The following is a 14,288-nucleotide window of genomic DNA, read 5'->3' as shown; positions in this document are numbered from 1 at the left end:
GTTTCTCCAGCCCTGCAAAAAGAGTTCTTTAGTTTCCATATGGGCAGAGTAGATTACTCAGATCTTTATAGTTGTGTTGACGTTGTCAGTGTGGGACAGATATTGAGGGAGTTCTTAATGTCCATCTACCTTATTCAACTGTAATTTTGTGTTTTTCCATTTCTTAAAGTGGCTTTGAGGAACTTTCAGTTTGTGTTAATTCTTGGCCCCCCTTTGGACAAAAGCAGTAGTGTTTTTACTACGCCAGATGTTGTTCCTGGGTGAGCGTACCCATGGCATAAGAATTAATGAAAACTATATAATAATAATAATAATAATAATAATAATAATAATAATAATAATAATAATAATAATAATAATGGATTGGATTTATATAGCGCTTTTCAAGGCACTCAAAGACACTTTACAGGGATCCAGGTTCCATTCATTCACACACAGTCATACTGGTGGTGGTAAACTACCATAGTAGCCACAGCTGCCCTGGGGCAGACTGACGGAAGCGTGGCTGCCATTCAGCGCCTACGGCTCCTCCGACCACCACCATATAAAAATAGCATTCTTTGCACTGATGGTCTCATTTGCTGTTACATGTAATTTATGATCATCAGAGGAAAAATTAGACTGTTTCAGAAATATTAAAAAGTTCTTCAAAGCTACTTTAAATGACTGGTTAGACTTGGCCAAATTCAACTAGTAAACTCAAAAATAGCAAGCTTGCGTTTTAGTGCTGCTTGTCCCTTTGTGTGTGGCGTGTCACTGGAACGCCTCTCCCCGTAAACGGACACACATGCCTGGGTACTTTCTGTCCGTCAGCACAACAGTTCCACAGCTGGATGTGATTGAGAATTTATCGGGCTCCGTCCTTAAGTCCTCTGGAGACACTCACACACACACACACACTCACTCACTCACTCACATACACACACACACACTCACACAGACACTCACACACACACACACTCACTCACTCACTCACTCACTCACTCACATACACACACACACACTCACACAGACACACAAACACACACTTAATTCCACACAAAGTCTATCTAGTCTTGCTGTCTCTGTCTTCCCAACTCTCTCTCTCACACATTAAACTATAAGCCTTTGGAGAAATCCCCACGTTTTGAAGACACCAGTAGGAACTCAATCATCCAGGCTTTTCACTCAAAATACCTCCCATGTGTTTTGAATAGACGCCTGATATTTAATTCCCAGATCTAGAAACAATTCATTTCATTGATGGATTTTTCTAATTTTTAGCGCCCACCCCTGACCAATGCTACTTATCTGTTTGGCCAAGCTTGTTTGCACATTAAAACCACCTAGCCTCTTGACCTTTGTGTAAGTGTTAGCTTGCTGCCCTGGCCCTCGCTAGGATGCATTCGCTGTCAAGCAGAATGTGGGATTCAGCGCTATTCAGAGACATTTTCTTGGCATCGGAGTTAGGAAACATTTAAACACACGCTGATGGCTGTAAGACAAGAGAGAGAGAGGGAGAGAGAGAGAGCGAGAGAGGGGGGAAGAGAGGGAGAGAGAGTTTGAGATTTATCATTCTGCTAGCCAGGAACACATCCAAAACACTGCTGCTGCCTAGCTCAGTGCTATGAATCAAACTAATTCCTGACAGTTAATGTGTCTTCTTTAAGAAATACGGCAGATCTACGGCAATGTAAGATACTGTGCAAGAGCATGAGTTGGCCTCAGTAAACAAGCAGGGCCTCGATTGAATGGCTACCACTGTTTCTGGGAGTGTGTTTTGATATTTATATTGTGAGAAACGTCCAGGAAAGAAATGCATGCCTCTGCCAATCCCCCCCCACCACCCCCCCATCTATCTAAGCCTTTATGAATCATTGATATGTCACTGAGACACATTGCTAGAGTGTTATCATGGAAATCTAGCTACCTCAGACTCTGCAGTTTTGAAATCTCTCTGCTTGTCATTAACCAGTTATTGCTGCTGTGTGTGTGTGCGTGTGTGTGTGTGTGTGTGTGTGTGTGTGTGTGTGTGTGTGTGTGTGTGTGTGTGTGTGTGTGTGTGTGTGTGTGTGTGTGTGTGTGTGTGTGTGTGTGTGTGTGCGTGTGCATATTGATACGCCCTGATGATTTGCAGACATGGCTGATGAGGTCGTGTTCTTGTGTGTGTGTGTGTGTGTGTGTGTTTGTCCATACATAATGCCTTACGTGGCTCAGACTGTCTCTCTGTGTCATCTTTGAAATGCGTGTGCAGACGCTGTGTCAGTTCTGATTCAATATGACAGGATTCACAGAGTCCAGGCCACTCATTCTTTCTTTTCTTTCGCATTTTTTAAAGATACTTTTTTGGCATTTTCCAAGTTTATTAACTGTGTGGAGAGACAGAGATTAAATGGAGCAGAGAAGGGAATGACATGCAGAGAACGACCCGGGCTGGATTCTGACCCGGGTCTGCTGTGAAGAGGACTGAGCCTGATTATTATTATTTTAATGTGTTCTATGTGTGTGTGTATGTTGGATGTGAGTGGACCATCTGAGTCCTTAATAAAGATTATTATTATTGCTGTATAGAAGTTATTAGTGTTTTAAGGTTATGGTTATTTGCTGGACTATTTGTTGGCCAGGCACAGCATTTTTATATATAGTGGAGTCCTGGGGAAATGCACCTGTTTGAAAGAACAAGAAGAAGACAGAGTGGTTGTTGTGGTGTGCCAAAAATTGTACATGTATTGAAGTTTTTTAAATTAATCTTATAAGTGATGGATGACGCCATCTTTAGTAACTAGCTCCTTGTCCTTGAAATAGTCACTTTTTATAGTGTCTGTGCATGGCAACTGAAGTATGGTTAAGGTTAGAGAAAGGTCATGCTAATGGAACATGCACTAGGCTTACAGAATGCTAAGAGCTATGGAGCTAAGGGATTTGTTTAAAAGGTACGGGACAGATTGTTGTTACAGTTAATAAACTAGCAAACGAGATCCAGATTGCCAAATATGGAGTTTCCTACCTGGAGCAGGTGTTGCAGAGTTGTTGGAGTGTGTGTGTGTGTGTGTGTGTGTGTGTGTGTGTGTGTGTGTGTGTGTGTGTTGGTCCCTGTGATCCCTTCTCCATATGCTCAGCCAGCCTTCTCTGCTGCACTACTCACAACGCGTCCATGTGTTTCAGTGTTCGGAGATGCATCCGTTTTACACACACTCACACACACACACACACACACACACACACACACACAAACACACAAACACACACACACACTTAACTCTAAACACTTGGAGGCCTGCTGTCCCATCTGCCACCCCCCCTGAGCACTCCAGATATTTTTTAAAGATGCACCATGTGTATCAGTTTATGCTTTACAGTTATGTAAGCGCGTGTCTCCCTGTAATCTTTTATGTTTCACCTGGATAAGGACTGAACTTTATCTAACTATCTGCCCAATATAAGATGTGTTTGAGGGTTTATTTCGTCTTGGCTGTAGTTTAAAGTTAAAGCTCACTATCTATCAGCCAAAATATAAAGATTTTCACAGTAAGATTTGTTTTAGAATTCCTATTAAAGCTCTTCTGAAAGCTCTATTGAATGCAAACAACCACTTTGATTTATTTATAAATTAAGATGCAATGATAAATCTATACCTAACCTTAAAGGTGGAGTCAGAGATTTTGGAGAACGCAAATCACTTTTTTGAAAATCAGTGAATATTTCCTCATGATCCACTGCTTTAACGTACTGTGTGTATGTGCAAACATGTGTGGTGACCAGCTCAACTTGTACTTAGCACTCCGTAACGAGACAAATGCTAAACAGAGTACTTCTCAAATAGTGTCAATAAAGGATGTGAATATCAATCTAAAATAATATTTAAATAACACTATCTTGACTAGATTGGATTCCTATCCGGTCTACCATTGTCTCTGAGTGCCCTACAAAAAAGCTCTTTATAAATACTATCAAACATTATTCATTATTATAACCTTTAATAACCTATAGCAGAAGCAGTGTGGTCATTCTCAGGTCATGCAAGGCCATGGGACATTACAGTAGAATCCGATTCCTGAGCCTATAAGCCATTACACGCGTCTATACAATGATGTCTGTTAACACCAGGTTTATTTCTCTCATAATAAATAGATTTAGCATTTACCTTTCCAGCAGCTGTAACCACAGACGCATGACTTCATCCCTCTACAAGTCTCTTCAGAGAGGTCAGGCTGGGGGCGCTTGTGATGTAGTGGTTAGAGCCCCCCCCATAGAGGCTCAGTCCTCTTCACAGCAGACCCCGAGTTAGAATCCAGCCCGGGTCGTTCTCTGCTTGTCATTCCCCTCTCTGCCCCATTTCATCTCTGTCTCTACACACTGTCTAATAAAAGAAAAATGCCTGAAGAATTATAAAAATCAAAAAAAACTGTTTCTCCAATAGTAGGCATAATCAAACTGTGAACAAATAGCTTTAGCAATAGCAACATAACCATAGCGATGAAAGAGGCACAACATGAGGCTGTGTTGTAGAAAGCTGTGGTTCTGTGAAGGGCATTAATATCACAACACATGTCAAACAAACTATATAGTCTCACACGGACCTCCACTTCTCTTTAGCTGCCGTCAGCCTTTTCCATCCAACTTAACTATCTGAGATAATGTAAAATATTAGGCATCAACAGGTCACATCCACGGTAATTGGACAGAGAGTGAGGGAATAGGTATAGAAAGTATATCAGTTGAAATCTAACATGAGATTTGATTGGTTCCATATGGGGTTTGGGTCTTTCCAGTCTCGAGGGAGCAACAGATCAGCTGTTAATGACTCCTTCGTCTGGCTTTCCCACTGCAGTGAGATGCGTTAGGCAGCTGGATCATGAGAAAGCTATGCAGCGGGAATAATGATGTGCAAAGCTAAAGTTTCAGGGCTGTTTTGGGGACCAGCTGTTTTTAAAATGGGACACTGCATAGACTGTTTAATGTTTGGGTTGTCTCACTGCTGAAAGATCTCTAACCAGTTGCTCTTGACAACTTGACAACAAGAGTTCCCGGTTGAGGCTTGACTTGAGTTCCCAGTTGAGGCTTGAGTAGTGGGGGGGAGGGGGGAGGGTCTATGGGTGGTTTGTTGTTTTAATTTCAAGTTGATGCGATTTTGGTTCGATTGTCATTAAATCAGACCAAATGTATTGTTTGTGTGAACATTAAGAGCTTCAAAAATTTGTGGCCATTTTGGAATATTGAAAAAAAAATATATATATATATATTTGTCCTGGTTTATTAACACACAATGGTTCTATAGACCCTTACCATCAATTTAGAATTGAAAATGAAACTCTTGCAGCAACTTGAATTGACTGAGGATCCAGGCACCTCACACTAATAGACTCAGATCAGAGTAATACACCAGCTAGATAATCATATCCCTGCTCCTGATACAACCCCGTGGAGCTACCGGTATCAGGAGCATATTTTACAATCTAAGGCCCGTCTGCTCATTCGGCTAAATGTCCCCTCCACTGAGTGTCTCTCCCCTGGGCACGGACCAGACTCTGTGTTCCCCAAGCCGGGGGACGGGACCCCATTTGTCTCCATCAGCACATAGATCCGTCTCCAAAGAATATTACTCAGCCATCCAGCGATATACAGCTCATACACTGTACAGCTCGGAGTCTGCAGAATAGCCCAGAGCTGCTGTCTGGAAGCCAGTGTTTTTTAGTTTAGGACACAAATCAGTACAGTCAGATATCTGCTTGGATTTACTGTGATGCTTAGAGAACAATAGCATTCCTCCTGTCCCACACATGTTACCCATCCTGACAGAGTGATGAGGTCATCAAAGCGCTCCAAGAGGCAGAACCCCCTCGGACCAAAACCCTGAAGCACTTTGCTGATCGGCCTTTTCTGAAATACTTTGGATAATAAAATGATTCCAATCCCCTTTGCTTGTATACTGGCACAAGGACAGTGGTCCAATTAAAATGATCTAGTCGAGCTGTAACCGTGCACTTAACTATGCAATGTACTTCAGGCAAAACATATTTTAGACTTTGGGACCATCAGCTTTGGTTCTGGGTAATTATTTCACCCTGTACACCAACAGCTGCATCTCCAGTGTGATTGTTATGATACGGTTCTTCCTCAGTCGCGAAGTGATATGGAATTCTGCAAACTGATTGGAACGCAGTTATGTATACGCTCATTATACAACAGTTAGGAACCAATCAGATCCCTGAATTTAAGCCACCCGTTTTATAATAGACTTTAGAAAGAATCCTTTCCCGCCTAGGATTTCGAATCTGGGTTTGAATCCAGCCCGGGTCGCTCTCTGGCTCTGCATGTAATTCGCCTCTCTACCCGTCTCTCCACACTGTCTCATGAAGCAAAAATGCCCCAAAAAATTATCTTTAAAAAAGAAAATAAATTGCATTCCTATCAGACTTGTAATACCTGTGTGCATCACTTCATTCCTGTGCCTCGCTCCCCAGTCGAATGGGGTGACACCTGAGCAGAATCTACTACAGGGTCTGACGAGGAACATCTGTCCAGAAAAGCATTTTGACGAATTAGCTCTAATTCCCAAGTTCCCCATCCGACTATGGGAGCGTGTGCGGCTGAACCTCATTAGGGAAAGATTTGAGGCCTTCAGGGGCAAAATAGCAAAGATCAACTTTATAAAGAAAACAGCGGGACAGCCAATAAGATCCCAGAGTGACGGGGAAAGAAATGTTAAGAGATGCTGTTTGGAGTGAGAGAGCTGTTAAGCTAGAATCAGCCTGACCTCTTTTTATTTTTTTGGAAGATTATTTTTGGGCATTTTTCTTTTATTAGACAGATTAAGAGACATTAAGAAAGACAGAGATGAGACCACCACCCCCCCCCCCCCCCCTGTCTTTTTGGAGTAACTTCTGGCTCTGAGCGGCGTTACTGCCCACTAGCAGTTGTTTTGCTTAACGTCCATTAAGCATGGAAATATGAGGGCAGTGATGAATATAACGTTGAAAACTTACGTACGTCCCTATTTTCGCATGTAAAAGGAGCGTAAATGAGCCTTAAATGTGGCCATGGGAAACTAAACATTGAAAATATGTCTTTTAAATCTATCCGTGTACAGGGTTAAAAGAAGAATCAAGGAGGCTCACACTGAAAGCTATTTAAAAATGTGTACATTTGTTCATATTTTATCTTTTTGCAGTTCATATATATGTCAAATTTGTACATTACCAAGTTCCCTTATGTTTTAAGTCTGGGATCCTAAATGGATTTATCAGGTTTACTTCAAGTATATGGCGCTTTTTTATTTTTTTAAAGATATTTTTTGGGCATTTTTATGCTTTATTTGACAGTGCAGTGCAGAAAGACAGAGCTGAAATGGGGCAGAGAGGGGAGTGACATGCAGAGAACGACCGCGGGCGGGAATCGAACCCAGGTCTGCTGCTGGGCCCGGCCCGGAGGGGGTGGGGAGGGGGTGGGAGCGCCCTACCAACTGAGCTAAGGGCGCCCCAAGTATATGGCGCCTTCGATTAAAAATACAAAGCACATAGCCTGAAGCAGGAACAAACCTTAAGTTTAAGTCTATATAAATAGTTTTATATATTTTTTTTTTGTTCACATTAAAGGAATTATCATAAAAAGTCACATAGCCCCTCTGAATTTTAATCCCCGGTCCACCTGTGTGTGCTAATCTATTAGCCAGCGTCCTTGTACATGCCTGTAAGCGTACGTATGTGTTTTAATGTGTATGAACCTGTAATTAGTGGGAATTTTTAATAAGAGCGAGGCCAGTCACCCCCCAACACCTGGCACTGCAGTCTGACGCCTCCATCCGTACGTGTGAGTGAGGGCTTTACGATCAGTCTTTTAAATCTGGTCTGAAAACATTCCTGTTCAATGTGGCTTTTTAACATACCAATACAGCTCTATGTATTGCCTGATGTAACCTGCTTTCACATGTCTATTTTATATCTGTATTTGTTTTCATTTTAAAGCATCTTACTTTAATATCTTTTGGGTGGTAGGATGGCCTAGAAGAAAGGGGTCCTGCTAGTAACCAGGAGGTCTCTGGTTGGATCCATGCACCGGACAGGAGGGTGTTAGTAGTGAAACTACTCCTGCTCCCCCTCCATATCCGCTGTGCCACTTCAGTGGAGTCCTTCAAGAAGCTCCTGAAGGCACACCTCTTCTCAGAGGCCTATGACCTCTAACCCGCCCCCACCCCCCTGTGTACACAAACACTGTACTTCCCCCCCTTTTTTGTGAAGCGACCTTGGGTACCTTGAAAGGCGCTATATAAATTCAAATTATTATTATTATTAGTGCTGCTATTACATCTACGTTGCCCGCCATCTCTACCATTGTGTCCTTGAGTAAGACACTTAACCCCAAACTGCTCCAGGGGCGCTGTACTATGGCTGACCCTGAGCTCTGATCCCCTCTGGAGTGTGGGAACTTGAGAGGGGAGATGAGAAAAGACTTGAGTAAATTAATCTAAACTCTTGCATACTTTTAATTGCAGGAACATTGTCATAGGTTTCTGTTGGTTTTTGCAATGGCCTCTTTTTGTTTTTTTCTCTGTAAAACTTTGCATCCGCGTATGAATTGTGTTATACAGATAAATGTCCTTGCTTTTACGATGGCAGGCCGAGCTGTACCTTTGTTTAGCCCACCAGCAGCCCAGTGGACGTGAGGCATATTGAGGGTGTGAGCACAGCTGTAGCCCAGCAGGCTGCAGGCCAGCAGAATACTAAACGCTGGAGAAGGCTTGTGTTGAATGAATGGAGGAGCTGACCTAGAAACCTGTGAGCGAGCACACACACAACTCACACAGCTGCCAGTGGCTTCCTCAAGACCACTGATGGACATTTGTAGATTGTCCCTGCGTTCCAAATCGCATACCGTGTCTTTTTTCTATTTAACATACTACAGCTGATCATAAAAATAATCTAGTTATCATGCAGTATAGGCTACAATTGGGACATTAATTTACTTGTTTCTTTCATCTTAACATTGCATCTTGATCTTGCCCCTTGCTTATATATCCGTCTCATCCGCGGTTGTTTTCATACGGAGGCTCAGTCGATGTGAGGTCACTTCCGGTGTGCACTGGATTGCGGGTCAGAATCGTCCAAATAGCATGCTGATTTCAACACTAAAGATCTCGACCGGATGTAGTAGGCGTCCGGGTATTTTTAAGCATTTTTTGTGGGGAAACGAAGAAGATGGGGTTCAAAAAAATATACATTGCAATATGCAATTTTTTCCCCTGAACATGAACTTCTAAACACATCAATAAGACTAAGATCTGTAATGTCAACACATTGGACCAAGACGAATGCTTAGTTCTTTTTGAAAAGTAAACCTGCATTAGTTAGGGGACATATGAATGCAGTCAGTGTATCCTTGGTAACATTGGGACGTGAGCGCTAGTGTTTGGTCTTGTGAGGGAGTGGGCTGTTTGTTTTTTTGTGCAGCTCTGTGCCTGTGCTGAAGAAACAGACGAACAGATGTTATTCCTGGTCCCTTGGTGTGTGTGTTTGTGTGTGTGTGTGTGTGTGTGTGTGTGTGTGTGTGTGTGTGTGTGTGTGTGTGTGTGTGTGTGTGTGTGTGTGTGTGTGTGTGTGTGTGTGTGTCTGGCCAACTTCATCACAGACTATGGAAACTTCCCTGATTTCTAGCTAGGTCGAGATCAAGAGCATATTGAGTGCAAGAGGCAGAGCAGGAAATGAGATTACAGTTGGCAGATCCCTTCCGACCGTTATTCAATCAATCAACAGTGTCTTTTTCATGTGTAAACGGAAAGAATGCTTCAACTACTATCTTCTCTATGCTTACCCCTTCCTTTGGGGAAATGTACAGAAGCTACGGTGGCCTTCAAGGACAAGAAGCTATAGTTACTAAAGATGGCATCACCCACCACTGCCTCAAGTCTCTCCACAATATGAAGTGATGAGGTGAATATGTATTTAGTTATTTATTCTATAGTACTTCTTCTTCTTCTTGGTCTTCCAACAGGTGCATTTCCCCAGGATGCTCACTATATATCCTCTGATTGTAAAGATGCCTTTTCTATCTATCTATCTATCTATCTATCTATCTATCTATCTATCTATCTATCTATCTATCTATCTATCTATCTATCTATCTATCTATCTATCTATCTATCTATCTATCTATCTATCTATCTATCTATCTATCTATCTATCTATCTATCTATCTATCTATCTATCTATCTATCTATCTATCTATCTATCTATCTATCTATCTATCTATCTATCTATCTATCTATCTATCTATCCATCCATCCATCCATCCATCCATCCATCCATCCATCCATCCATCCATCCATCCATCCATCCATCCATCCATCCATCCATCCATCCATCCATCCATCCATCCATCCATCCATCCATCCATCCATCCATCCATCCATCCATCCATCCATCCATCCATCCATCCATCCATCCATCCATCCATCCATCCATCCATCCATCCATCCATCCATCCATCCATCCATCCATCCATCCATCTATCTACCTCTCTCTCTCTATCACTCCCTCTCTCTCTCCCTCTATACCTTTTTTCCTTATGTCAGAGCATTGAAATGGCCCAATTTATAAATCTTGCTGTGGACTTTTCTCTGCGTGTCTCACTGGAGCCTGTATGAATGTCTCTAATCCCTTTACCTTCTGCTGCCTCGTCAGCCTTCACAACTAAACCGCGGGCTGTGGGACGCATCTGCACATGTTGAGGATTTCACCCTCTAACTTTCCAGGCATTAGGCTTTCCCTTGGTGTTTACGTAATGTCCAAAAACCTCTATCCAAAAAGCGCTCTTCGTTCCAGGCTCCGCGGGCTGTTCTCCAAGTAAAATCGTCATTAGATCGCAAGAGAACAGTCACCCTGAGCACATATGAACGCCACATGTCTGACGGACAGAGGTTTTACAGTGTGTGTGTGTGTGTGTGTGTGTGTGTGTGTGTGTGTGTGTTAAGGAAGTGCTGCTCTCTGCAATTTCTTTCACTCCTTTTATTGGCTCTTTTCATTTGGTCTACCTATCTCACACACACACACACAGGCACAAACCACACACACACACATACACACACACACACGCTCAGACATATTTATACACTCAGCCCTCTGTTAAAGGCAGTTTATTTTCAGGTGTGTCACGGTAAGCTGGTTGGACACAGAGGCTCTACTCATCTTCCCATACGTCACATGGACCACAACACTAGACTGAGGCAGGACCATATGATCAAATACAGTCAGGTCTGTAAATATTTGGAAATTCCCCAAATTATCCTGATTTGGATGTATGTTCCCTCAAATTAAAGGTGAAAGTCTGAACTTCAAGAAGAAGTGAGGGATATGGTCCTTTTAGCAAACTTCCTGTCAGTGACTATAGCAGTCCCCTCCATCGTCCCTAGGTCACCACCACATGAACACACAGTGTAAAGATGTTAAAGCTTTATGGTTAAGGTGTGTGGCTAGGTTATCAATGTGGTAACGGAACTTTAGTCATTACAATATTAAACATATGATTAAGGTTATGAAATCCTAATCCAAAATCTCCTCCGTTTAAATCGGATGTCACCCTAACCCTAATGAGGGGAAAATGGGATTGAATATTCAAAACCTCTTAGATCTAGCAATGCAAAAGTAAATACAGAGAACTTGATTGATAGTTCAGTGATAAAAAATAAAGGATCAACAACATGAGAAGATATGAGAAACCCTCTTTTCTGGTTCATTTTCAAAGTGACCATGAAATGAAATGTTCCATCTGGAGTATTTGTCCCAGCGGTTTTTATAGATTTGCTTTCAGTCTGTATGTACTTGTAGAAAAAAAGAATAAAATTCCCGTGGTCACTAACCCTTTTGTTGAAGAATTGTTCATTGTAAAGATGAAACACGAACACCAAATTTTGTTTTAGTGCGGAAATAACCGTCAAGAATTAATTTTATTCAGAATTTTTTTTATAGGGAACATCTTTTCATTTACAGACAAAATTAACGATCACTGCACAGCTGTAAGACACTGATATATTCAAGTCCTTTCACTGTGCGCCAGACACAGTTTGACATAAACACTTCATACTTCACTCATCTCAGCAGGATAGTTCTGTGAGTGACTGCATGACAGCGAGAGGGATTTTTGCATAATAATCATCGGGGCACTTTTACATAGTAAATTGTATTTTTGCCGAAGTGATTGTTTCAACACAGTCGACTCGTCATTAAATTCTCAGTTGAGAAAAGTGTTTTTAAATGGTATACGGTCACTTTCAGATTTCTGCTGTCAGTGACTCTTAGATATTACTGCCTTGGTCTATCTATCTATCTATCTATCTATCTATCTATCTATCTATCTATCTATCTATCTATCTATCTATCTATCTATCTATCTATCTATCTATCTATCTATCTATCTATCTATCTATCTATCTATCTATCTATCTATCCATCTATCCATCTATCCATCTATCCATCTATCCATCTATCCATCCATCTATCTATCTATCTATCTATCTATCTATCTATCTATCTATCTATCTATCTATCTATCTATCTATCTATCTATCTATCTATCTATCTATATATATATCTATCTATCAACCCTTTTCATTTATAAATAAGATATGTCTCTCAAATGTATTGACCTACTTTTTGTGTTCCATTCCTGTTTCCTGTTTGTCTAAACTTCTGGTTGCTATAGTAAACGCTTTAGTAAATACAACTCAACAGTCATGGTCAAGTGGTGAACACATTTCCACTTCTCTTAAACCATCTACTCCAGTTTAAGGGTTTTTAATTGATCATATTATTTCAACTAATTATCTTGTTACACAATTATGAGCTCATATTGCAGAAACAATGGACTGTGTGTAAGTGTTAACAGATGAGCCTCGTACTGTGAGTCTGTGTTTTGGATGAAGAAATTGTGTATATACGCATATTTAGAGTCTGGCAGGGAATTTATTTAAAAATAAATATGATTTAATTTTTCATAACTCAAAGCAACTTTTTTATGTGCAGGTTTAGTTCATATTTCTACATTTTGAAACACTTTAAAAATGAAAACAGAAACTCAGACTTCATCAACAGATCATATAACTATAACTGCTATTAAATGAAAAAAAGTAACACAGTCAGAAAAAATATTTAATATACCAATGTCAAATCAAATAAACATGTTCATTCCGTTGGCTGCAATTTTCACGATTCAAGATGGTTTATTTGTCATATGCACATTAACAATTACTGCAACAAGTCATTGGCAATGAAATTCTTAGGGCCCAGGCTCCTCTCAACAATGTGATATAGAAGAAGAAAATGTAGAATAGAAACACACAAGAGAAGAGAGCAACACCTGAGACACAAATAAACACAACAGTAGTGCAAGGACACAGTGCAGATAAAAAGTGTAGCGATAAGGTGCACCATATACATATAAAGTAACTTCCACCACCTCATTGGGAGCTACTCATAGTCAAAAGTCAATCAAATACGTTCTAGCCCCATAAATCCTAACAGTATTATCCATCATGCTGTTTGGTTAACTTTCATATTTTATGATTAACAGCGATTCCTTCTCCTATTCCGCCAATAACTCGGAGTTCCAGGAACAGAGCTGGTGGAAAAATCGGGAAAAAATATTATTTGTATTGGAAGTGAAGGCTGCAAACAGTTTCACAGTTTTTTATTGGATCCTTCTTTGGATTGGGGCCATTTTTTTTGCAATGAGCAGCAGCACAGTTATGCTCAGAATCCATTCGGGATGTCACACCTTTTTGCAATGTGCCTCAACTTCTATTAGTTTCCCTTTTTTCACCACTATAACCCCGGGATGAGGATCAATACTGCAACTCTGTAAAATGCTGAAATAGAGAGAAACCACCTCATTTCACTCATGATCTTCTAGCTCAGGTGGCGATGAATGGACTGACACAGTTTTTCAACAAAGCAAAGCAAAAGAAACCTCTATACAGTACATAGCTATCCTTAAAGCCTAGGTTTGATTTGGATTTGTTTTGTAGCTGACTCTATATATAAAATTAGTAAGGCTGTTTGTCCGTTCTGTGCTACTGTAGAAACATGGCGGTGCAACATGGCGGCGTCAGCGCCCCGCTCCTATGTAGATATAAAAGGCTCTTTCTAAGCTCATAAAAAAACAACTTTTATATGTGAATAAATATTATAATCCATTTCTACCAAGTCTGTTCTGAAAAATGCCAATTCCCTGCAATATTCACGTTTTATCTTTGGCTTGAAACTCCCCCCAAAAATGTCCCCCAGCTAGTCTCTAACTAGATCTGTCTTGTGTCTTCAATG

This window comes from Ammodytes marinus, assembly GCF_949987685.1.
Source record: "Ammodytes marinus genome assembly, chromosome: 24".
NCBI lineage: Eukaryota > Metazoa > Chordata > Actinopteri > Uranoscopiformes > Ammodytidae > Ammodytes > Ammodytes marinus.
This window is presented reverse-complemented; position numbering follows the sequence as displayed.